The sequence below is a fragment of the Ambystoma mexicanum genome, chromosome 2p, assembly GCF_040938575.1.
Source record: "Ambystoma mexicanum isolate Mex_15411 chromosome 2p, UKY_AmexF1_1, whole genome shotgun sequence".
Classification (NCBI taxonomy): Eukaryota; Metazoa; Chordata; class Amphibia; order Caudata; family Ambystomatidae; genus Ambystoma; species Ambystoma mexicanum.
In genome coordinates, this window is record NC_090923.1 from 97,289,196 (window position 1) to 97,316,508 (window position 27,313).

Here is a 27,313-nt window from a genome sequence, read left to right on the forward strand (position 1 = left end):
AAGAAATAGACGCTCCTCACCAGAAAGGGAATTGAGGCGCATGAGTCCCAATCGTGAGTCACACTACAATAATGACGCGACACGCCGCCGACAACGAGAAGAACCATCAAATAGAAGACAATCAAAACCCACACATGAGTGGCGTGACAACAAATCTTCATCCTCCGGGCGGAGAAGACGTCCTCTGAGATATGTCAGGTGTCTGGTGGAACAATCACATTCTGACAGTATCTCTAGCACCTCCTCAGAGGACAAACCCAAGAAGGAATCAAATCCACACAGAGGAGAACCACGGATAAAAGGCTACCTATATGCACTTGGAAACCCCACGGCAAAAGAAAATAGCCCCACTCTCATCATCAATGTCAACCAAGTGGCTGCAGAATTTCTGGTGGACACAGGAGCCACGGTAAATGTGGTGAGTGAAGAAGTGTACAACAACATGCCAAATGCACCACGTTTACAACCAGCGAGAGTGCTCATTTTTCCATATGGCTCCAAGACGCCACTACCATGTAAAGGTTTCTTCACGGCGTCATGTCGATACAAAGATCACGTGAAGGAAATACCCATGCATGTTCTCGAAGCAGCCACTGACAGTGGATGCATTCTCAGCTACAAATCTGCGGTCGACATGGGTCTGATTCATGTTCTATATAGACTCATGATGCACAAGCACCTGGACCCCACCGCCAACATTGACAAGATTTTCCCTACATTATTCAGAGGACTCGGAAAATTGAAGGACAGACAAATTGAACTACATATAGACAGCAACATTCCTCCGGTAGCGCAACACTACCGTGGTATTCCCATCAATATACAAAAACAAGTGGAAACCGAATTAATGAAACTCTTGGAAGCGGACATAATTGAACCTGCTGAAGGTCCCACTCCTTGGGTGTCTCCCATTGTGCCAGTCCCGAAAAAAGACTCCGCTGACATTCGCATTTGCGTGGACATGCGAAGACCCAATGAAGCAATCTTGAGAGAATGTCATCAATCTCCCAGAATAACGGACATGGTGCATCTGCTCAATGGAGCCACAGTGTTTTCAAAACTAGACCTCAATAAGGGGTACCATCAATTAGAACTTCACAAAAGGTCCAGATACATCACCACTTTTGCTACTCACCTGGGCCTTTACAGATACAAGCGGCTCAGTTTTGGAGTTTCTTCAGCGGCCGAAATATTTCAGTCGGAAATTCATAACATAATAAAACACGTACCAAATTGTTTGAACTATAGTGATGACATCTTAGTCTTTGGACAAACTCAAGAACTGCATGACGACACTCTCATGCGTGTGTGCATGGCACTGGAAGAAGCACACCTCACCCTAAATAAGGACAAATGTGAATTTAGAAAACCAACCCTGCGATTTTTCGGCCACATCTTCTCCAAAAATGGAATGACACCTGATCCTGAAAAAGTCAGCGCACTCACAAGCACGACACCACCGACCTCCGTCACCGATCTGCGGTCATTCCTGGGTCTAGCAAGTTATTGCACGAGATACATCAAAGATTTTGCATCCGTCAGTGCACCCTTGAGAGCCCTCACCAAACTTAACGCCGATTTCCGATGGACGGATGAATGTCAACAAGCGTTCCAAATTATCAAAGATCGCATCGCAGATGCCAAAAATATGGCATACTTTGACCCACAGAAGCACACAGAATTGATAGTGGATGCTAGTCCAGTTGGCCTCGGAGCCATTCTGACTCAACTTGATCACAAAGATGGCCAGTCCATACACATAGTATCTTATGCCAGCCGCAGCCTCTCAAAGACTGAACAAGCATATTCACAAGCGGAGAGGGAAGGCTTGGCAGTTGTGTGGGCATGCGAGCATTTTCATCTCTTCCTGTATGGGAAACCTTTCACCATAGTCACAGATCACCAGGCATTATTGTTCATCTATGGAAATGCTCAAGCCAAGATGCCTCCCAGAATAGCTCGATGGGCTTTAAGGCTACAAGACTATCAATTCAACATCATTCATCGACCGGGAAAAGAACAAAATCCAGCAGATTTCCTCTCGCGTCATCCCAATCAAGACTGCAACTCTGATCCATCCATTGCAGATCAATACATCGTGTATGTGGTCCAAGAAAGTACACCACCAGGTCTGGACATGGAACAAATAGCCACGGAAACCAACTCGGACCCTGCAATGCAGATCATTATGAGATGTCTTGAGACAGGGCACTGGAAACAGGCAAAACAACTCAAAGAAAGTGCGGAAGAAGACACCAAGCAAGACATCACCTGTCTGCTCACAGTAAAGGAAGAGCTTGCAGAAACAGAAGGACTCTTACTAAAAGGGACAAAACTAGTGATTCCTCGGTCATTAAGGAAAAAGGTCCTTGAGCTTGCGCATGAAGGACACCGGGGAATAATGTCCACGAAAAGGATGTTGCGACAAAGGGTGTGGTTCCCCCAAATGGACACACAAGTGGAAGAACTGCTCAAGAACTGTCCCACGTGTGTGGTTCTTAACCCTCAAACTAGACCTGAACCGCTCAGAATGACTGAATTGCCCAACGGAACCTGGGAAGAGATTGCGATAGATCACTATGGTCCATTGGAAGGGGGAGAATATGTCTTTGTAGCAATAGATGAATACTCCAGATTCCCAGATATACAAATTGTGCCGTCAACAGCGGCATATCACACCATACCTGCATTGGATAGGATGTTTGCCACATACAGAATTCCGAAAGTAGTGAAATCAGATAATGGTCCTCCATTTACCGGACAAGACTTCAAAACCTTCGTGGAATATATGGGTTTCCATCACCGAAAAGTAACACTGTTATGGCCTCAAGCGAATGGTACAGTTGAGCGTTTCATGGGGAGCATCAAACGCACCACACAAATAGCTCGCCTGACGGGAGAACCAGTGGAGAAACTACTGTGTAAATTAATGAGAGACTATCGAAATACCCCACACAGCACCACTGGCAAATCACCATCAGAAGTCATGTTTGGGAGAAATGTGCGAACCAGGATACCCCACATAGAACTAGAAGAAGAAAGGTACAAAGACGATGCTGAGATGAGACAACAAGACACATCCCAGAAAGCAACCATGAAAGACACAGCGGATAAGAAAAGAAGGGCTGAAGAGAACATCTTAGAACCAGGAGACATAGTCGTTGCGAGACAGCCACAAAACCGCAAAAACATGGCAGCATTCAATGAAGAACCCCTCACTGTCAAGCAGAGGAAAGGCTCTCTCATCACAGCTGAAGGAACTACGCACGTAGTGACAAGGAACAGTTCTCACTTCAAAAAAATGCCAGGGATCCTACCCCTAATCGAGCATCACGTGCCAAGAGACGTGTCGGTGCGGGATGCGCCCTATGAAGGAGATCAGGAGGATTCTGACACTGATGAGCCCTGTTGGCTGCATCAGGAATCTAATGAAAGAAACAATTGGAGACCTCAGAGAACTCGAAGAAGACCACCTCGTCTCATTGAAGAGATGCCCTGATAACGAACTTAATGTTTAGTATGGGGGGGGGTGTGATGTCGTCACATGACTCCCTGGTCACGTGGAAAGGAACACGGGGCCGCAGGAAGGGGAGGGACCGGAAATGACGGGGGGTTAATCAGTTCTCCAGATAACGTGTGAGAATAAAGATGTGTTCATGAAGACTCCGTGTCCGCTCATCATTCTTGAGTGTAAGAGATGCATGTTGAAGTCTGGGCACATCTTGACATGAGCGCTGCTTATTATTACCCACAGTGTGTGGTGCTCATTTATCGACCTCGGAGGGATGAAAGGCTGAGTTTGGCCCCGCCGGGATTCGAACCTATTATTACTACTCGCTGTGCCACTTGACCGGCTTATTCTTTGGGCAATATACATTTCAGTACAAAAAAATGTACGATCGAATGGACGCGTGCAATTATATTTATATTAATGCTTGCGGTTTGATGTCTTGATTCTTCTTTTCTTCCAATCGAAAAATAACGGTATCACTCTAAGATGGCCGCTGCGCTTCCTTATTTCCATCCGTGTCTTAAGTTTAACGTTGTAGTCCCTTTTCTATTATTCTACCATCTTTAACAATTGACAAATCTTTCCCATCCCCCTCTCTGTTTAGTTGCCTCGCACTACCTTAGTAACAACGCCACTGCCGTAGACCGCCCCCTGGCCAATCAGAGAGCGACCCGGTGAACTCGTCCAATCGGAATCCAGCGTCTCACAGAGTCGGCTGGGAGCACCAAAAACCGTCTTCCATTTTGTTTTCTTCAACAGACAAAAGAGGCAGAGCGACGAAGCAGTTGGCAGGATAACTCTGAGGTAAAACCACCACAACTAGAAGGCTAATCTCGGTCGTTGTGGGGCCTCCGCGGGGGTCCCTGTACTTCACCCCTAATGATCCGTCTAGTGCAGTATTATAAAAGAGCGTTTTGTTTCCACAAACTTGCACGCTTCCGGCATCCTGTGTTATGCGTCGAGAGGGTTGGTTTTGTGAAGGGGAGGAGGGGCGGGTGTTTACATGGCTGTGCCTTCCGTAGCCTCGGTAGCGCATTGGGGTGCTTTTTTTGTCCACATGTGAGATAGGGTTTCGGGGGAGGGCGGAGGTTTGGGTGGGAGGGTCTATCCTGTGCGGGCTTACGCGGCTGCCCGTGTGGATAGTTTGGATGTACCAGGTTTGGGGTTGAGTTGGAGCATCCTTCTCCGACGAGGCTGGAAAGCAGGGATTGATGCGCCGCAGGCTGATGGGGCGTTCTCGGGCGCCGTATCGGGGACGGTGTTTGGCTTTGTTGATGGGGCTGGTTTAATCAAGCCCCTCGGCTTCTAGTGCGCAGGGCCTGGGGGAACAGAGCCGGGCTGTCCCTTGATAGCCGGGCCCCCCAAGGCGCTCGTGTGTTGGCCTGTCAGGCGGCCGTAGATCTAGGGGGCACCCGTCTTTAAATGTAGGGGGTCGTATCCACTTTCCCGCACGTCTTTTACTGGAAATCGTGTCGGAGAGACCCTCTGCATCGTACCCCGTTTCACAGTCGTTACCCCTCTTTACTTGACACGGTTCCTTGCATTTTCGGCGACACAGCCGCGGGGCCGATGCGGCTTCTTTCTGCAGCACCTGTGCGTCTGCTTATTATTCAGTTTATTTTTAGCCTCTTCCTGCTGCGGGCTATTAGTGCATGGCAAGAATGAGCGAAATGTGCACTTCAGTCAGAGCAGCGCGTCAGCGTTACTCGCCCTTGAAGGGTGTAGTGTGGCAGTCGCTCACGGGGGGAAAAAGGCACCGGCCTCTCTGCCTCTTCCTTTCGGGTCACAATCGCACACGACGCCTCACTTTTATCTTTTCGAACCGGGGTTCTCCACAGTGAACTTTGGGGTTCGGTGGTCGCTGTGATTTTATAGTGGATGGGGAGATACCTGATCACATCCCCACCCACGGAGATGAGGTTATTACTAAAGGGGGCACCCCTAGCAAAACAATAGTTTACTCAGATCTGATCTAATTCTGTACATTAGAGGCCACGAAGCTTCGGGTAAGTGTTCTAGTGCCGTTCGTATAGCGTTTCGACCACTTCAAACACTTTGTTGTTTTGGTGTTCCGGGACGCTATTGGAAAGGAACCTGCTACACGTGGAATATGCACTAAGGCAATGGTCGTTCCCCCGCCCTTGTAGAGTATTAGCTAGCACGCTCTTAGAGGTGGCAACCCTCACACTAAGAGAGGGGCGTGCCCGCGGTGTGTGTGTGTGTGCGCATGACGCCCGTCCATGTTGACCTCGTTAGCTCGCATCATCTGGCGCTTGCCGTTTGTAATTAGCGAGCTGCCGGCTGAAGGCCCTCTACGGCCCTCCGCGATCCTCCTTATCTGTATAGCTTTGCTGTTTGTACACGCTATCTCGCTCTCCTCTCACTTGTTTCAGAAGTCGTTCGCTTAGCATTGGGGGCGGGGGGTTTCTTTCTCCGCTCCGGTGTTTAATGCCCCTTCACAGGTTATCCTTGAGCACCGTGGATAACACGATAATAAACCAATTTCCCCAACTCCTGTTGCCCAAAGTCTTATTGTGGGTGAGGAGAAATAAATCCATTTATTAGTGCACTGTAGGCGTTTCTCTGCATCTTCTCTACGGCACACTTATTGGCTTTTTTGTGTGCAAAATGGCTGTTCAGGTGCTGGAACAATCCTGTACTTAAATATACACATTTCATTCAACTTTACCATTGAAGAAAGCGTGCGCACCAAACAAACATGTCCCGTGAGAATACACAGTATGCATCGTTTAGGTTTTTATGTTAAATACACATTTTCAGTTTCGCATCCCATACTGCCAAACGCACATTATTTGTATATTCATATAGGAGGCGTGGCTTCCACTTTTTAAACAGTGGGTGGCCCCTCTACTTGTGCCCTGATAAGACACTCAGAGCTGAAGCCTACTAGATTGCCAATATCCTCAAATAATATATCTGTACATCATTTCCTAATTTGGGATTGTCTGCATTCGGATTAATAGATGCATCTGCAGAGAGCCTTATTTCACGTCCTTTCCGACCATGGTCTGTTGTACGGTCTCTTCGCCCTACAGCCCTTAGATGCCTTGTCGGTGACAGTAAGCTGCATACTATCTTGACAAGTCAAGGGTACATTACCTCCTCGTCCCCGTTCTAAGTGATGAGGTGACCCATCTCCCACAGGAACCCTCGAACCCCCCTCTTCCCCTCTCAGGGCATAATGGCATGCCTCCACCAATCCGCACATTTTTGTTGCTGCCTTTGACGGGGCTCCTTCGGAGTACTTACCCTACTTTTACTGAATACTCGGTTACTTCGCGCCCATGCTGGCGAAATATCCGATTTGCTTTCTAGTAGGCAACCCGCACTCCTCTGCCTCACAGAAACGTGGCTTGTACAAAGCTTGGCACCTGCTTTGGTTCACGCTATACCTCCCCACTGATGCATTATCCACCATGACTGCCCACCCCCACAGTGGGGTGGCTGTTATCTTTCGTACTGAATATGCTATCACTCAGCTTGCCTGTTCCCACAAGTTTAACATTGAAGCCTTGTTCTTTTGATGTGTCATTTCACACTCTCGTATCAGTCATTTTTTAATTGTATATTGCCCCCCCTGGACCCATAGGAGACTTTGGAACATCTTTGACTCAGTGGCAGATATGTGTCTGCAATATAACAATCTGGTAGTGTTAGGTGACCTCAATCTTTGCTTCAACCTCCCTAAATCGATTGAGCTGAGTTGGGAATACTCTTCACATGTTTTTTTCGAAGGATTCATTGCTATCACTAACTTTTACGTTCATGGCGAACTGTTGATGTTAAAGCACTCAGCGCTCAATTAATTGCCAATCATGCCCCTCTTAAGGCAACCTTCGCTGAGGTCACTCTCCCAGATCATTCTTGGATGCTGCTGACATCTTCTCCACTGAAGCTGGTGCAGGATCGCAAGTTACCCTCCCAACCCTGGTTTTCAGAACAACTTGAAGCCGCCCGCTTGAAGTTAAGACAGGCGGAATGTAAATGGTGCAGAAATTATGACCCTGGTCTCAGAGAATTAAGTCTTGTCTCTCAACCTACCTGGCTGGTATTAAAACAGCCGAAGCCATTTTTTTCTCCTATAAGATCGAAACAGCACTGTCAACCTAAACCCTTTTTTCCATTGTGAAGTCACTAGCCGCCTCCTGAAACCCTTACTTCTAGGGTCAAACCATCTAAAAAACCATGCAATGATATCTCTTCTTTCTTTATCAACAAGATAGAAGTAGTCCACGCTAATTTTGCGAAATCACTGGCCATACTCATTTTGAATCCCGCCAAGCAACCGGCTGTTCCCCCTGCTGAATCCTCTGGTCGACCTTCCTTCCTTTTTTACTGAGGCGGAAGTCCTAGCTGCTATTCAGAGAATTAAATCTAGCGTCCCCTGAGAACGCTATCCCCATTGAATTTATGAAGAAGATTGCCCCCGATGTCCTGGTTGAGCTTAAATTGGCAATAAATAATTCTTGTCAATCAGGATTTGTCCCCTCCAGAGCTGAAATACGGGCGACCACCCCTCATCCAGCTCTCCCGCCTGGCACAGATCAGAATATCTGGCCAGTTCCATGCTTGGTTTACCTCTTTTCTATCAGACTGCACCCAGACCCTAGACATGCCTTCATTCCTCTCCTCGCCCTGTCTCCTCACTTGTGATGTCCCGGAAGGTGGTTCTTTATCCCTGATCCGGTTTAATATTTATATCTGGGCTCTGGTATGCCTTAAACGCGCCCACAGCCTCCACTGTTATTCGTATGCAGACGATACCCAAATCTTGATCAGGATCGAGCAGAGGTGTCGTCGTGCCTTCGTGACTGTTTGAGTGCCGTCAGCGGCTGGGTGGATTAAAACTGGCTCAAGCTCAACGGTGACAAGACCGAGGTGTTGGTGGTAGGCTGCCCCCAGACTCCTCCCTATGGACCACTACTTTCTGCCCCGCCTCTTTGGGTCCCCTCCCCACTTCAGTTAGCTAGTAAAAAAATCTAGGTGTTATTCTCTACACTTCCCCTCTGTCACATCAAGTCACAGCTGTGTGCCAAGAAAGCCACCACCATCTCATGGTCCTGAAGGTTCTACCAATGGTACCAGCACCACTGCGCCCTCCGGTAGTCGCAGCACAGGTTCTCTCCCGCTTGGATTACTGCAACTCTCTGTATCTGTCACAGCCTATTGGTCTGATTCAACGGTTACAGCGTATACAGAATCTGGCGGCTAGGTTGGCTACGGGTACTCCGTATGGAGCTCACATCACTCTGGTGTTGCGCTCACTCTATTGGTTACCTTCAAGACCTTGTCCATTGGGCCGTCCATGGTCAAGGGGCCGAGTTTTTACAGGCCAATTTTCTCGCTGCCTCCCAGAGCGGGGCCTACGCTCCTCCACCGCAGATCTTCTTGTCCCAAGATATCATCACACTATACCCGCAGCTAACCTGTGGAATGGTCTCCCTCCCAGCATGAGGAAAACTTCCAACCACCTCGCTTTTAGAAGAGAGCTTAAGACCATCCTGTTCTAGCTCTTTACTCCGTAGCGTCTCCTAGTTCAGTTCTCCCTCAGCGTCATGCTGCCTTTGGGTGACCGTGCACTATATAAACGCAGGTTAACTTAACGCTCTATTCCTTACAAGGGGAGGATGTAGCCATTCCACAGGTTGTCTAGGTTGATGACCTCATCCCTAGCCTGGTGGGAGGCCTTCTATGTCTACGGGGGATGCATTCAAGGATCTAACTGAAAAGTGGACTCCACCTTGAACGCTTATGGGGGTGCCCATCTGGATCACCGTTTGAAGGTTGCATGTTGTTTGGGGATAACCTTGAGAAAAAGGTGCACAGTGTTTTTAAGGCTGGCAAGCATGTAAGGCATTTACAGAGGAAGTCTGCTCCTGCTTCTAGGGGCCCTTCGATCTCGGGCTCGCCCTAGTGTACATGGTTGTCCTGTGACAGGAAATAAGTGGTGCTCCAGGTGTCACCCCGTCTACTCCAGCAGAAGTCCTGACACCAGGGAGTCTCCTGAAGTACTTCTGGACTGCGTGGACCTGTCTTTCAGGAGATGCCTTGGCCAATCGTCTGGCCTGCTGGGGGTACAGGTTGGAATTTGCCTCCTTTTCCATCGTTCACTATTCGGATGCTGCTCCCCAGGTGCCCTGTCGAGGTCGTCCATGCAGCAGGACCTGCTCTCCAAGAGGGTCATTCAGTGAGTTCCTTGGAACGAGCGGGGGGTGGGGGGCGTTTACTCCATTTTGTTTCTGATGCCAAAACCCTCGGGGTCCTTCTGCCTTATCATAGACCTGAAGGCCCTGAACCTTCACGGTCGGGCTCAACATTTCAAAATAGAATGTCTTCCGCAAGTTATTCTGCTAGTGCGGGGCTTAGATTTCCTGGCTTCCTTGGGTCTACAAGATGCGTCTCTTAATATTCCCGTACTTAACATTCCCGTCTGGTCCTCCTATTGGAGGTTCCTGCGGTTTTATGTGGGCAAGGATCTTTTCCAGTTCCGGGCCTTGCCGATTGGCATCAAGTCTGGGGCAGCATAAAGTCTGGGGCTCCCTCCTAACCCCCCGTTTTTTTTTTACTAGCTAGACCCCAAAAAATCATACATATAAAAAACACACTTGCTTTTTTTCACCTTTTTTCTCGACATTTTTGCATTCAGCTTTTTGCAGTCGACATTATAACTGGACAACCTTGACAACTGGCTCCTGAATGCCCGATCGGTGGAACATCAACATGTTCTGTGTTCCTTGGGCTTATTGTCACCTACAACCCTCTCAAGACCTTCAGTTTATTGGGACCATGTGCAGGTTGAGGGACTGACTTGTTCTTCTGTCTCGGGAACTGGCCCAGGCACAGGGGTTCATGGCGGCCTGTGTGTACCTCGTCCCCTGGACCAGGCTTCATCTTTGTACCCTGTTTCTCTATATCCACGGGTTCTGAACGAATCCTCTCTGGGCTTTGATACCCCGATACCAGCTCCAGTGGTGGCTCCATCTGCCCAACCTGCTAAGGGTGCTTTCTTCCTGTCTGCCCTCTACGATCATCATTACCACAGACACCAGCATGTTGGAGTGGGGGGTGGTTTCTTTGGGCAGGTATTGTGGTCGAGAAGGTAAGCGTCCAGGTCTTCTTGGAGAGAGCTGGTGACAGCCTTCGGGGCTCTGCAGGCCTTTGCCCCGGTGATCCATGTGAAGACTGCCCTGTTCCGATCAGACAACTGCCACAGTAGTGGACCCCTTCAGAAGGGTTTGGTGCTGCGTGAGGTGGAGGGTTTGCTGTTCTTCAACCCCCCTCCCCCGATTCTGGACTGGTGTGCCACTGCTGACCACAAAGGTGGATGCCCCAAACTAACTTCCAGTGGCTGGTAGGTCTTCTGTATGTGTCCCCCCGCCCATCTGCCTCCCTTCATCCGGAAGGTTCTGCGCCGTATGCATGATTCTCAGCCACATGTTATTCTGGTTGCTCCTTTTCGGCCCCATAGGTGTTGGTGCCTCCTCCTCCTACTGGACCTAGCGTTTTCCTCCCCATGTGTCATTTCTGTGGGGTCCGAATCCGGTGCTCTGCCAGATCAATGGGGCAGGCGGGACCAAAGAACCTGGTTTGGGGGGAGCGGGGGGCATGGAATCTGAGAGGGTCTGACACTAGTCTGTGGTCTCCTCTGTTGAGGTGGTTTTATCCATTCAGCAGGACAGGCGTCCTTCCACCTTGAAGGCCAAAGAGCATCACTATGTGAATTTCCTGTCCTGGTGCCTGGCACATGGCTGTTCCTCTACTTTGGGTTCTGGGGCTCCTGCTCTGCAGTTTCTCCAGGAGGGGTTCAACATGGGGCTCTGTCCCCACCCTGCGTGCTGAGTGGCCTGCCATCTGCTCTTTTGCGGGTCCTGTTGTGGGTGGCCACTCCTTGGTGGGAAGACCTGTCTCTGCTTTTGGGTTGCCCCCTTGGGATCTCCCCATGTTTGTGCGGGCCCTTCAGTCTTTGCCTTTTGATGCCATTGGGGGGGAGGGCGAAGGAGGGAGGTCCATCTCAAATTCCTTACCCATAAAATGGTCTTCCTTGTGACACGCTTTGGCTTGGTGAGATTGGTACCCTCTCTTGGGAGGCACCCTATCTGGTTAACTCCCGATACCATGTTCCTTAAGTGTCACCCTTTGTTCCTTCACACAAAGTTTTTTCCCTCTACCTCCTCATCAGAGGAGATCCTCTGGTCTACCCTGGATGTTGGGAGGGCTGTCGGTCTTTTGTCGTTTCTTCAGCCTGTCACTTTAGCGGTCCTGCCCCAGGGGGTGGGGAGGAGCTGTTAAACAAGCAGGCGCTAACTAATTCCCAGTAATTTCAAACCTTGCCCAGGAAGCAAGAGCAATTGAGACTGACATGTATGTCAGCAGTATAGTGCCTGTCATGCACAGGGCCTGCTTAGAATTATATGTACTTTGTAAAGTTGTGAATTGTTCATTTTTTGGGTAAAAATCCAGGAGCTATAGATGGATGCCAAGGGGCCTGACCATCCAAAACCAGGTGCAGCCAAAGAATCACGGAAGTCCCAGGAAAGAAAGTGACCCTAGGCCACCACGTGGATCCCTGAGGCATAACCAAGTAAGCTGGGACCAGCATTCCCCACAGCAACTGTAAGCAGAGCCTTCCAACCGAGACGAGGATACATGATTACTGTTCCACAGAAGTCCAAGTTTGGGATTGTCCGTTTTGTTTAAAAAAATAAATAAAAAGGAACTAAATTGATTCAACAAGTACCTGTCTCGGTGCTCAATTGTCATCTTAGGATCTGGCCTGGGGTGGTGATTGAGCACCATGGCGGGCACTCCACAGAGGCAGGAGCTCCTAAAACTCTCACCATTATATAGGGGACAGTGGTTACCGGGGAGAGAAGGAACCTGCACGAGAGGACGTTCTGAAGAACTCCTCTGTGGCCAGTTCTTCAAATTCACCATCAAGGAAGCTTATCCTCTGGGCTGCTTCCCAACGAGAAAAAAAACTCACGTGGGCAGTCTAAGCATTTGATGTGCGAAGAAGCTGGTTCCATAAAGTGACAAAATGTGGACGCCTCCTTGCCCTCAAAGCTAACATGAGTTTTTGAGATAATGACATGGAGCTCACACCTGACCAGGGATCGAAATGGGGAAGTAAAAGCATCGCCTGGGTATCCTGCATTTACCAGTGACCAAGAGCTACCGTTGAGTAACCAGGAGCTGGTACATAAAGTTCTGCAAATGTAACTTCCACATAAGATACCTATCATTTTGCCAATTATCTATGGTGTCTTAAGCTTTACATGGTGATGTGTCCTAGTTTTTATTTATAGATTGTCACATACCCACATATAAAATCCAGATAGGTTTGGCAGCAGTTGACCTGCAAAGTAGCTCCTGACAGCTGTTGGTGTCAAGCCAACCAGGCTCTTACTAGGTCGCAACCAGGAGCTCAAAGCTCCCAGGTACCCTACAGTTCGAACCCTGCCTAACCATGTTCAATTTTCCTAACATGACCAGGTGCAACTCTGCAATAATAGGCGGCATTGCCTCAGAAGATAGGAAACCAGAGGGTTAGCCGCCCCCTTCTCGCCGTCAGGTAGACTCGGGAGAACTTGGAGCTTCCATCTCAACTCTCGGAGTGCTAGTTGATAATCGTAGTTTATACATTACCAAGGGCACACATGCATGCACACCCCATGCGTGCAAAAAGGGTATCTTCCTTGGAACTGTGTACTCTTTAACTTGCTAGTCAAAAAAACACCTGCATGTAATTCTCAAAGTCCAATATATTTTTTAAATGGTTGTTTTTTGATATTACAAGAATTGTGATATGAAGAAAAAGGATAAGATGTAACGAATGCATTTTGCACCACAGTCTGACCTCGGCAATATCTGTTAAAAACAAGTGCTATCATCAATGACAGTCTAAGGTAGCATAGCTATGTACTGAAACAAAATCAAATGGTGTCCTCAAACGCATCAATGATCTAATATATAGTGAACGCGTATGTGCAAAAATACAATTTCAACCAACCCATGAGCAAAAATATATCTGATTTTAAAAAAAAATGCATCAAATGCAAAGGATCAAGCCAAATAGACTTATGTACTAGAGGTGTCACAGTATTAGTTTTATGACGGTATGATAACCTTCTTGCCAAATGACGGTATATCATGGTTATCGCGGTATAGCAGGTGGAGTTAACTAATCTTTTCTAAAAGGTCATAAATTGTCAGGATTTATCACACAAACAAAACCAGGCACCCAGGGTCAGAATTGGGATTTTCAACGTAATTTCCACTGAAATGCCATCCCTTGCTCCCACCAAACACACATGTGGAGAGGAGGAAGGGGGGGGGGGCTACTGCAACTGGCAAAGCAAACTGAATAGCTTTTCTTAAGTGGTCATTTAGGCTTTTAGCTCCCCCACTTGCTACTGGTGAAGATGAACATGTTGCCATCTTGATAACCTGCATGCCACAGATCAATGAAGGCTGATGGTAGTATAAACGTGTGCGCATACATACAGACACACACGCTCTCTTTACGTTAACAGCCTTTACTTTACTTGCGGGCCAAAAGTGTTCAGTAATCACGGACCTGTTACCCTTTGGTATGGCAGCAGGGAATACCCACAGAGATGAGTGAATTTCGCAGTGTGACATATTATTTGTAAATTCAATGATAGAACGAGGGAAATCCCTCATTTCATGTTTAGCAACCATCCATTATAAATATATAAACCCCAAAGCCGCCAACCCAAAGTAAACCCTTTTGCTTCTTGGCACTGTACTTATTATTCCTATTGCTAACATTGATTTTGTGTCGGGCACGTGTGGTTTATGGGATGGCATTAAAAACTGCTCCAACTGAAACTACTTGGCATACGGCACATCCAACAGTGCAAGACCAAGACTGCGCAGCACTTGCTTACTGCAGCCTTTACAAATCAGATTGTTTCAATGTGACGGTTATTATTGTTCAATTAGGTGGTTCACGATATCTTTAATGGTATACCGTTTCATCCCTACTATGTACAAATACCCAAACCTTCTGAGAGTTCCAGAATTCTGGCTAGAAAACCCACAAAGTAACTAGAGGCGACCATCAGATCTTGCCCTTAATAGGACAATTAAAACAAACTGATACTTCTCAATGAGAACCACACAAGCCGTCAAAATCTCATGTCCGCGATATCAGAATTCATCAAGCATAAACAAAAGAAAAAGGTGACAAACCGTGTGATGACGTAATGGCGCAGCAATGTCCTTGTGCAGTGGAACCCGGTTCAGTAAAACAGTGGGTGAATAGTTCCCATCACAGGAGATCCGATGCTGCCATGGTACTAGTGGCATGGCTTACATCTCTGATATTCCTTAGACTGTGCGAGCAGCTTAGGTCGACTTTAACGACACCCCTGAAAAAAATTGCGGGCAGCTTCCCTGCCCTGTTTAGAACTAATCAACTGGCTGATGGCAGAGTCTGAGAAACTGTCCAAATCACACCCACTAGGGTACATATATCCAACTGTGCGACCCTTCTGATCTAAGGCAACGTGTACAGGGATTGAAATAAGGATTGGATTATCTAAAAACAGCTTCTAGGTATTCGGCATCACCCAGTAAGTTGGGCCTACCTCAGTGGAACTAGTTATTATATAGCTTGGTGTCACTCTCATACGAGATGCCAACTATACTTTTTGTCCATTTGTTTTTTTTATGGCCATTTTTATTTCAAATGTCTTCTCGTTTTCTAATGCTGTGACAAATCAACTTCTGCGACACCAGTGAATATTGGTATGAATATTGGTTTCTAAACCATCAATCAGCCCCACACCTCTAATACACCAGAAGGGATCTGAACAGAAGACCAGTAAATTATAAACCTCTTTGTCCAATTTTGGTAACGTGGATGGAACATCAAACTTATCTACGCACGGTTGTAGGTTGTTGTTTAGCGAAAATACAATATTACCCAGTGATAAAAGGGACTGTTCGGTCAAGGTTGTATAATATCTACTTTATTATTATAACAGACCGTTCAAGCACGCTACAAAATACAGCCCACCCTGTAAAGGAATGCAGGACAGACAGTTTCATGAAAGAAAGGTATGCAGGAGAGGAAGGACCATGGGGACCGAACCACAATGTACCTTGTGCTTGGCATGATCTTGATGCTCGACAGCGCCGGGAGTCTTTGCAGCAACTGCAACAGTTCAAGACTGGAGACAGCTGCTGGTATCAGGCGGCCGGCAGTTTGGCAGTTGCAGCCGGTCGTGGTTCGAGGGCTCGACTGGCTCAAAAATGTCCTTAAAGGATTGGATGCTGGTTGATGATTGTTGTGACACTCTAGCTTCTTCACAGGGCTCGTATAGTCCTTTAAAGCGGACGGTCCAAATCTGAGAAGTGTTTGAAGGCAACAGCCTTGTTTTCTGCCCATAGACTCTGGCACTTTCCACCTAGGAAGCTTGCTGGCAGAACCTAGCAGGGCCTGCAGTGTATTAGCTGGGTACCTGTTCTGGAGCTGCTGGACAGGTCCTCTTGAGTCCAGTGTCTCCCTCTGTTCCCTGGGAGATGTTTGGGGTAGAGGGAGTTTTCTTTCTTCCTTCTTGGAAATCCTGGCCTTCCTTCACTGGCGGAGCTGTAGTGCAGACTGTGCAGACTGTACCTTCAGCCATGGTCCAAATTAGTCCTCCTTACTCCTTTCGAAGTCGTCGGATGATTTGCCAAAAGAGGGGCTCAACCCTCTTTTAAAGTCAAATTGTTACCAGTGATTGGTGCAAGGTAAGCCTACCTCCCCACCAAGAATCTTCTGTTACGTGTGGGGTCATAACCAGAGTGCTTTGCAATAGAAAGGTAAGGGATGACAACCTGTACTACTATGCCCCACCTTCCTGTCTGTTGTGTATCTCTGGTTAATTGAGCTGTCTCCCTTGAAGTTTGGCGAAAAACATACTTTCTGTCACCATCAAATCACATACTACTTACTCTGAAAAGGGGGTTGCTTACTGTAAACAGTTGTCCCAGACATGACATTCACTGCCCTTCATGCCATGGGGTGGGAGCTAGCTTCAAGTTGACGCATTGCATATCAAAGAGGTGTTAGTTTCCTGTCACTTGTGTTAGTTTTGTGACCAGGCCTGCTTTCATTTAACTCATCAGTATGCACTGCCACCACACAGAACATGGACAATAGAACAGGGTGGAGCTAGGCTGTTTAGCCCGCCCCAGTACACTTGACTATGTGATTGTGCAGCGAGCAGGAAAATGTGTGCAGATTAGCCCCACACATTTTCTGAGGTTGATCTCCCATCATTCTGTTTCTTCTAAAATTTCAAAAAAGCCCAGTCTAGCGCACAGTCGCCATGCGGATGGTCGACTTCCTCACAAATGCTCATTCATACACATTGCCAAAAACACACATGCTGCATGAACACCTTTCTAAAATGCTCATTCATACACATTGCCAAAAACACACATGCTGCATGAACACCTATTTCTGTGCTGCTCTGCTCAAATGTTTCGCCTTTAAATATTTCTTTCCTATGTCTTGTCACCTCTCATTGCCTACCTGTGCAACTACATCCAGTTAGTCCATCGATCTCTTTTCTGTCCCAGCAGTTTTATGTATGACTCCACCTGTGGTGTCACTTGGCTTGCTCTGTCTCTCCTGCAGAACGAGTTTACACAGCGTGCCACAAATCTAACTTTCTCTGCAGATGCGTTCTGTTTCTATGCTTATGTCTCTCTTGTATAATGCCTTTTGGCTATGGGTGCCAAAGAGATTCCTGGTAGTTGTTAACCAGAGTCATCTGGTCCATATCCATGGGCTACATTGCTCCCAGCAATTTCGAACCCTGTGCTTGGGACTCCAGCACCTACCTGGAACCTGAAGCAGTCCCTTCCCTTTCCAAAGGGACTGCACCCATGCATTTCTTATGTTCTGATGGGCCGCTATGAAACGCAATGCACGGAGAAACGGGTAGGTACAAAAGCTGAAGAGCGATAATGGGGAATAAGGGAGGCGTCTTCAAGTCGGGCTGCACTACCTGAAATTTTTTGGGGGGGTGGGTGACAGGATATGGGGTTTGCCTGTCCTCACTGGCAACCCGTCTGCTCAGCCGTGGAAGAATTCGCAGCTGTGTATATATATATATATATATATATATATATATATATATATATATATATATATATATATATATTGCTCAAAACTGCTACCTGCCACTGCTTCGAAAAATGGCCTCGCACAGATCTGCACCCACATGAAGAAAGTAGGAACCCCAGCAGAGCCTATGTCAAAAAACCCGTACATAGATTAGGCAACATACGGGATAGTTGGGGCTCTTTGGAGAGATGTCTACAATTCATCCGTTCCCCTGCGACTGTGGCTTTGAGATGTGTATGGGCAATGCATATTTCATAGTCCCTTAACATATACACCCATAATCGAATAACTACAGAATCTCAAGTGGCTTAAAAAACCCCTTAGATAATGGATCTAATTAAGCGATTTACCGGTCGTGGTTGCCATTAACTGCACCCCAGTAGTTGTACCAAATCTCCGTGATGGAGACTCCCCTAACTTTTTAGTCTGCTTCCCCAAAACTTGCTAACAGTGACCTGGTCAGCAGCTAGACGGTCTGCCACTGGACATAAAACTACTTGTCGGTTTTAGGGGTGCCCATTACATTTTCACCTCAGATCATGCTGGGTGATGGCGTGATTATGTTAGACCTCATGTGTAAATGAGTCACACATGCAGTACGAAAACTCAGGCAAAGGATGCATTCACAGCGAATGAGATTTGCACTGCTCACCAAATAGTAACAAGGGCCTCCTCCCGCCAACAAAAACCATGACGTGTGGCATATATAGTTGGCTGAATTTACAGTATATGTGCTATCCAATGAGAAATTCTTATTGGGTTCTGTGAGGCGGCTATATGGGTGGCTTAATGTTGTGAGAGTTGGTATGGCGTGCTGGGGTGGCTGGTGCAATGGGCAGCCTGGTCAAGAGGTAGGCCTGTTGGATTTGATCTGTACTGCAGATCACATGCGCGTGAATGGAATCACGACACTGTTCAGAATGCAGGTCATGCATTGTTGCCTGTAAAGAGATGAATTCCAAGAAGATAAGCCAGAAAAGTTCTCGTGCCTCAATCTTGCTCCTCCACACTCTGTCAAAGAAAAGCGCGTATAAGTTATCTTTTCACTTTTCACATACGTCAGAACATTAGGAAAGTGTTTAAGGGGGTGGGGTGTTTTCCCCCCTCCCCCACTCCACATCGTTTCATAATAATGCTGGACATCCCACACCCGATTTCTTTCGTAAGATGTTGGGGACCTCACAAGATTAAAGCAGATCCACTGGAAGAAAAGAAACAGTAAAACCGTTATGGCTGTGATATAACTCTGGGTTTTGAGGCACTGGGCACCCCAGGCACAGTAAGTTATTCCAGGATACATCAATTTAAATACTTATACGCGTGTCTTGTCTCATATCTGAGGGAATGGAAAGACACAGGCTACGGTGATCCTACGTTAATTCATGACTGTGTGTTAACTGCTGAAGAATGAGTTACCAATGCAGGAGTAAATGGCGCTAGACCTATTTATCCAGATTCTCAGTTTGCTCTTCATGAATGTTAAGAAAACCAGTGGTTTTAACCATCAAAAAGGCATGTTTGGGCTCCCACCACACCCTCATTGCAAGTGCTTAAGTGGAATCCTCAGGATTTGGACTAGCAATAGCTTCAAGAAGCCGTTGAAATCACACTGCTCGTATCCTGGGTTTCCTTCGACTAAGATCTGGCGTTCATTGGTTTCAGTGCCTGCTCTGGCCGCTGGCTGGCACAGCACGACAATGAGAGATTTGAACATGCAAGAGACAACCGTTTGAAGTGCAACCAAGAAATCTGGCCAGAACTTTCTGCCCAAACTGGACAGAGTCGCCTCCCACCCCATCCTCCCGGGTTTGATCAGCGGGAGATAAGTTCTTTGGTGTCGGGCATCACCCCGCAAGGAGGAGTTAGTGCACTACATGCTAACAAATGCTATGCAAACGTTTTTGCCTATTCTACATGATCCATTATGTAAATATTCCAATTTGCTTTCTCAAATACATGTTTGCATGCCACCAGTTAGCCCTTGGCACCAAAAGATGCTCTAGGTATGTTTGTTGCAAGCCAACCAGGCTCTCCGAGGGTGCTACCAAGAGCTGAATAGCTTCCAGAAATTTCGACCACTTCCCCAGGTGACACATACCAGAATCCCCTGTTATCTATACTCCCACCCACCCTCAATATAACAAATTCGGGCATCCTAATTATTGTGACATGCTATTTGGGAGCCAGACTACAGCTCCTCTCTAATGTCTGAACATAGATGGGTCAGGGGGTTCTTCAGTTTGTGGTAAAATTACTGGGCAGGAATTGGGGGAAGGATAGCTCAGGGGCACCGTAACACAGGTTCGAATCCTGATCCCAAACCACTCGTTGGTATTAAGCACGTTATAAATGAATAATTATAACTTGCAAACTCTGGATAACAAATAGTCCTTTCAAGAACCAGGCCTTTCGTTGAATTGCAGATCTCATGACCACTAATGATTCTCATTTCATGTAATTCCCCTTCAGGACAAAGGTAGCCGCATGGATATTTAAAAGGATATTTGTTCCAGTAGTCTCGGTGTTAGAGCTGCAGGGTATCCAAGCCTTAGTGTTATATCTGTAGGGTATCCAAGCATTAGCGATGACATCCTCAACATTGTCTTTCTCTCCAAACAATGACAATGAGAATGGTGTTTATGGGATATTAAACGGATGTCTGCTTTATTAATTTCACTGAATTTTAATTGCTGTAAGGTTTCACTTATGGGAATCTTTTTGTTTCAGGTCGGTCATAACAGGATAGCTTACTTTAAGTGTATATTTCTATATATTTTTTTTTAACTCGGCCTGACTAGTTTGTCATTTCAGTGCTTTTGACTTCTGGCCCCCTCTTCTATGGGGGGGGGGGTTGCAGTCGCGTTCTTCCTAAGGCCTGCTGTCGTGGCTCCAATGTATGAATGCAACACCATGGTCCGTTCCAACATCAGTGTCTTCTGAGGAAATAAAAAAGTTATGCATGCAACGTATGACAACCTTGAACATATTGACTGTGGGGGAGGGGTGATTTACGAAATTCTGCCTGCAAAAGACGACCAAGCATAACGGGTCAGCCCCATATAAAGAAATGTCTTGAGTTGCCCTGCCCACCCTCATGAACATGAAACGTGGAAAAGCATGTGGACACAGTAAATAAAACCAAACGCCTTGTGTGGAACCAGGCCTGAAGAATCCAAATGGTCCATACCCATATACCATGAAGCTCTGCTTTTCGACTGCTCAGCTTGCATCCTAAATGTGTTTGAACACCACCCCATCCGTGCCCCCCTGTGACTGTCAAATTTGAATATAATTTTGTAGCTTATTTTTATGGTTTTATAGCTTATAATGGACATATTGTTCTCCTTATCCATGGAGATGTGTGAATTAAGGCAGATGGACAGACTTGTGGGCTTTTCCTAATTTTGTTGGGGAGTATTTGCCTAGTTTTAGGGAGAGAAAGTGACTAATAAATCGAATGCTACCATTCTCTTCCTCACAAATTCTCAAATGTATACACCTTCTCGGTGACATGATGCCTAGCCACCTCTTTCTTAAAGTCACAGGGATAGTACCAAGCTCCTCTTTTGCCACACGTTCTGTATCTGGGGGAAATGGTGCCCTGCTTATTTCTAATATATACAGGAACATAGTGTTTGCCTAGACCACTAATAATCAATATGAGCTCTTCTCTTGTAAAGGCTATGGTGCCCTTTACTCAGGCAAACATGTGTAGTCTTATCGCACAGCCAAAGCAGTCCTGTGCCTAGAAACCTTCTCCACCAGTAGGCCAGCCTGCCTAAATTTCAGGGCCTTGGTCTCTGGCTAAGTTGTACATTTTGCTTCGATATTGCCTCTTCCAAAATGTCATATCATATGTTCTCGCTGCTGTTTCCTCTGGTCTCTTGACTTATTGTGGATTTGGAAGGTGCTTGTGGGGGCTCTTGAATCTCAAGCGAGACTGCAACTACTGTAGCTTTTTATTTAAGTGCACTTATCACTGGTTTCCACTTATCGGCTGAGACTCTATTTAGGACACTGCCCAACATGCTATGGATTCCGTCCCTAAAGCTCTCCATACGAGGTTGTCGTCTTCAGCAATGTTACTTTTTGTCTAAATGTTCACAAAAATTAACACCAAATCATCCCTAGACCTCATGTGGCGCAAGTTTGTCTCCAAGCTCTGAAACCAACTCACTTAAATCAGGACATGGCCATGGGTTGCAGTGCTCTGCAAATCGCCTCCCTGGACTTCACCCAAATATCTAATAGCTCTAGTTAAGGCTAGCTTTCCTGGGCATAGTCTTTTCTGGACCATGTGATAGTTTGGGGTCTGACTTTGACTGCTGAATATCTCCCGACTTGCATCCCAGGCGCTATGAAAAGTGATCATGATGTACCAAAAGGCCACTGATGGAACTTCACCTCCCAGTCAAGTGATTTATTTTGGAAGCATTGTTAATTGTTACAAAGCGAGTTCCCATGAAAGATGTACTGTCTACGTCTCCTAAACATTATTGACCAAACATAAGCAGTTGAGAAATTCATAGCTGGAGCGTGCACTCCACTAGCTCTGGCTTGTGCTTCACCATAAGGACTTGTTAAGAGCTGTGCTGTCCAGAGATCCCACGATAGTCGCAGGACCATTTTTCGTTGAAGTGTACAATTTAACCAAGTCTTTTGCACCCAGCAAGGTGTAGCAGCACCGTACATTCCGGAAAACCCCAAATATCGGGCACTGTTTCCCTGACTTGTTGGACATATAGGACTAATACGATTAAGGATAGAGTGAAGAAGACACCTTTCATAATCTGTTGCAAATCACTAGCCAGTGGAAAAAAGATCCTTCTATATAGTCGCTGCCCATGCCTCAGAGGTCTAAGTAGGTCGCCCTTTTTGTTGAATAGTTTAGCAGAGGACCGATGGCCACTTGACATGTACGCAAATTGTTTCCACGGCAAAGAAAGGAAACTGAGCGTTTGAACAATTGAACATATAGTGGTGTAAATAGAACACACGTGTAAGCCAATATTCCATATTGCCACTGTACCTGGTCTCTTTATGGCCTCATATGGTCATAAGTACTCTGCGAGAGACAATCGGATTGTTACACGCAATCTGATTGGCTTTACCCAGCGCAGAATCCCTCCAATCTTCAAGTTCCTTCATATCCCTGGCGGTGGGAAGGGAATGTAGCATCTCAGCCAATGAGGAGGCTCGGAACAGGGTAATCCCTGCTCCGAGCCACCACACAGCTGGAGGCTTCCATTCCCCCCCCCCCCCCCTCCCCCACCGGGGATTCAGGTAGCTGTTAAGTAACATGGACCCCAGGGCTTTACCCCACGTTTCGGGGCTTATTGCTTAAATATTAGCCACTGTAGTGCCAGGACTTTCGTGTACACCCGGTGGCAAGTTCAAGGCTGCCGCAAATCTCCACCTGTAAAGTGGACATGTGTATTTTGGGTCCATTTTTTTATTCTGTTTTGCAAGCTGCAGCCTACACCACAGATGACGGAGACTACTGTGATGAAGATGTGTATTAGAACCATTTGTTCTCATCTGTTTCCCGTGGCTTTCAGTCATTCAGGTAGCTACTAGACAGTTTGGAGCTATAAATGCAACAAAGCAACCCCCTTGGCTGCTTCCTCCGGGGTCAGCCATTAAACTTTCTGGGTAGGACCTCGTGAGAGGAAAGAATGGGAATGATCTGTCTATACAAACCCTAAACGGGCAACCTATTTTTACGAAGTTGGAGGCTACGGTTTTCAATTAAAGGGGTATACGTCATCAACCAAGCTGTAGAATTTGACTGTCTTCTAAGTCTTTGATTTTTCGGGAATGATCTGATCCTAGATGCGTTTAATACCGCTCAGTTCTGCGTGTTATGAATTCTCCGATCCGATTATTTCCTTTTTTCTGTATTTAACTTAAAAATGTTACCCCTCGTCCACTTATCCAGAACGATGATTCAGTTTTTGTATCTTCCCTCAGCTGAAATGCTGAGTGTCGTAGTTGAAAGATGTGGGACTGTATGGGTGCTGAGCAGACAGAGGTAAATGTGTAAAGGCAGCAGGTGATGCACCGATCCCTGGGGAAGGGGAAGCACTTAAATTTTTGAAGTGCTCCATATAATATTTCGTGCATACTCGAGCTGCCCACTCTCGGTGAGCAGCAAAGTCGACTAACTTTGTTCAACTGCCACAGCTATTTTCTTTCTCTCGTGTTTGTGGGCGTCTACACTGAGTGGCGTTTTAGCTGCTCTGCTGTTGTAGGCACTACCCAGTGCAGAAATGTTCATCTCAGAAACTGCAGCAGGTCTCTTTCGGCCCTAGTTAGATGGGTGCCTAACCATTTACCACCCAGTTATTTCTCTGCTAAACGTAAGGAGTCTGCTGATATTTGAGGTCTTGCTGTTCGGTAGAAATTGTATTTCTTTTTGGCATTTTGGAAGAAATTGCCATCCAACTGAGTGTAACATGACAGTAGTGCCAAGGGTTAGCCCTTGACATGCAATAAACTGGTAGACGTGCTTCTAGGCTCCATCGTGACCTAGACTGCCCTGTCAACAAATTAGCAAGAGTCCTTCAGTGAGGGTGCGTTGTTGGTGAATCGCCTCAGCTCAAAGTAATATTACTGAACATGTGGAGGGTAAACTTTACAGCGCCCCAAATAGAAATGCAGAACACCCGTTGTAGCTTGTTTTAGAAGGAAATATTGGAACACAAAAGTATAACAAATAAATATGGAATAATAGGTAAATGCCTGAAAAATATTGAACCAGAAAAGTGTTAACTAAACGTTTTCTGAAAGTGGGCCCCATGTCTTTCCCACCCAGTGTTGTGGTCTTTTCTGCTGTCAGGGGAATACAATTGTGGTATCTTCCCACCAAGCAATGGAGTTTGTGGGTAAATGAGTATTCTCTCCTGCCACGTTCCTGCTTTCTTTTCTCCCCCCATGATATGGAAAGCCTCTGGCTTTAAGGTTTTCACCTCCCTCTCTACATGGTCTCCAGTAATTCACAACTTTCCGCCAGGCAGTGGTCTCCTTTTCCATCCAGGGGGCTTCAATAGAGCATGCATGTATGCTTCATTTGGGTCTGATGCATATTGACTTTTTTAGCCGTGGGATTATTTGCAAAATCTTTGGTATTAGTTGGATCCTAGTGACCTGCTTTGTTAAATGACTGAGCAAGACCTGCCAGTTTTCAGCGACGTGTTGGATTTTCAGGCGATCGAGTGTGACTTGTGGCAAAATGACTCCTTTGCAGGATTACAGGCATGAGTAGTGAGTAAAATCCTACTTAGGCCAGCGCTACTACTGAAACGGCGCAATCCCAATCATACATGTGAACCGGGCACAAAAGCTGTCCAAACAGCACTGTGGTAAAAAAAATAAAGCATGTCCAGCAAAGGTTCTCGGAAAAATAGGATACTTTTAAATTAAACTAAAAATATAAACGCTAATCAAAAACACCATAGCCCACCCATGTAAGGGAAAACGTGAGAAAGCAGACTTTGGATTAAATGGGGCACTCTGGGTGTGAAAATTGGTGTAAAGGCATAGATTTCAGCAGAAATTGTCAGTAACTGAAAATGCCATTTGGGGTTAGATCACATCTGTGGGTGGTGTCGGCTGTGTCCAGCGAACAAGGGGTGGTTTGGCAATGGTCTGGATCGACGATGAGCGGTCCATGGCAAGGGGGTGACGGGTCTGCTGTACTCCACAACTCGGCAGCATCTGATGCGTAGAAGCAAAGACTCCCCTTTGGCGGCGACTGCTTGGGACTTGGAAGAAACTGGTAGCCTGGCAGGCGGTGTCGAGCTGGGTATGCTAAAAGACTACTGTCTCAGATACTTAGCTAGCAGAACTTTAGCGTTGTGCACAACTCTTGAGGTGCGTTAGGTTATCAAGCTGAGCAGCTTGAACGGCGTTGGTGGTGCCCAGACCGGGTTGAAGTGCTACAAAAATGCAGGGAGAGCCCAGGGGCCACTTTGGTTCTTTGGTTGCTGTGTTACCCTGTCTAGGGTCTCCAGGCATGAGAATAGCCCTGCTGCCAGGCCCTGTCCAACACAGTCACCCCAAATGTTACCTTGGGATGGTTAGGTTGTAGAACGTGTCTCTTCCTTGGAAATCTTGTTCTTCACCTCCATGGTGAGGACTTTGAATCCTTCAATTGCCCAAAGATTACTCATCTAATGGGAATGGTCTATTCTCCGCCTCTACTGTCCGAACGTAGTTAGGTGATCTACAGCAGATTGTTTATCTAATAGCCTTCTATCAGCTTCTAGCCATCGATCAGTGGTCCAGAGAGGACTGCTATTTCAGAACTGTCCTGCCCAGAGTGATTGTCAACAGGTAATGGAGGTGGACAGGATGGTTGCTTGTCTCAGCCTGCTAATGGCTCCTGGCATTAGTACCCGGCTCGGAAAACAAAAGAAAAAGACTGACTCTGGTTGGCTGGATTCCGAGGCTTACTGCATGGTAATCCCGAACACGCACCAGCGCGCAGCTTGCGCCGGTGCCTCGGAAGGAGTAAATGGACAGTTTTCTGTCCGTCGGCCATTTAAAAAACGTTTTATTTTTTACTGGCTGCAAAAGGCAATGCGTCTCTCAGCCAGGAGGGGGACATTAGTACCCCGGTCTAGCGGCACAGAGCACTAATGGCAATATGCCCCGTGACTGTGCGCCATTACCGCATAAGATAATGCCCCCGGGCCTTCGTAAGGCCTGAGCGTACTGTAGGCCCCGGGGGCATTCCTTTATGCGGTAATGACCTGCAGTCTTGGGGCATATTGCCTATTGTTACTTCTACAAGGCTGAGGCGGCACCATGGAATCCTCCATCCATACTCTGTGGGCCACTTGTAGGGGTCGGCCTGTGACAGTCATCTATAACTCCAACTTCTGATTCAATTGTGTTATGGCAATGCTCTTAAGTAGGCTATAATGGTTGTATCGATGCATGCCGTTTTATGTTGCTGATTTTACGATTTAAGTATATGATAAATCTTGCTCTGTTGAATCAGCATGTCATCTGAGATGAGTTCAAGATTGTATGGGAACTACTCCATGTAGGGTCAAACAAGTCTTGAAAGTGTTGTAGAAGTATGTATTGATATGTGTCAACAAATCTAGGACGATTCATATCGCAGTTTGCTCCTGATATTGAATAGGGCACATATTATTTTTAAAGGCATGGTCAAAGAATTGCTGGAAACTTACTTTTTTTATAGCTCAATGCAGAGCTATGTGCCATGCCGGCACCTGGTAACATGGGTGCTTTTGGCACGTTAGCACTGTAATGTGAAAAAAGACCAAAGAAATAAAATGCGTCCACACTTTCCTCTTACTGAAAAATGTTGTCGATGCTCAGGATCACTGGCTTCCTTTTGGTTTGGCATTATTGAACTAGGGAACTGTTTGCCAGATCTGAAGTTGGTTGCTGGACAGTTTCTCCCTAACCGTTCTGATGGGTAGAATGTTAAATGGGGCTGGTGGGGTCCAGCGATTAGACGTGAATTGGGGGACTGGGCCGCGGGGTGGTTGAAGACTCAAGTATTTGTATCTGCAATTTGGAGTTACCTGTTCGTAATTGGCCATCCTAAGGCCCTTGCTGTGCGAATAACCCCGAGCATTGTGTCTTTGTTTGTACAAGGACGG

General features: G+C 46.7%; 1 protein-coding gene across 2 annotated transcripts in view; it reads left to right on the top strand.

Annotated features, from left to right (window-relative positions):
- IP6K2 (inositol hexakisphosphate kinase 2) overlaps window positions 1–27,313 on the top strand; it is a 165,975-nt gene that overhangs the window by 104,001 nt on the left and 34,661 nt on the right. The window contains exon 1 of one of the 2 annotated variants that reach the window (XM_069643329.1): window positions 4,113–4,315. The exons of the other annotated variant lie outside the window; for it this stretch is intronic. The gene's annotated coding sequence lies outside the window, so the exon portion shown is untranslated. Of the gene's footprint in view, window positions 1–4,112; window positions 4,316–27,313 lie in introns of those variants that run through there. 2 annotated transcript variants of the gene reach the window in all.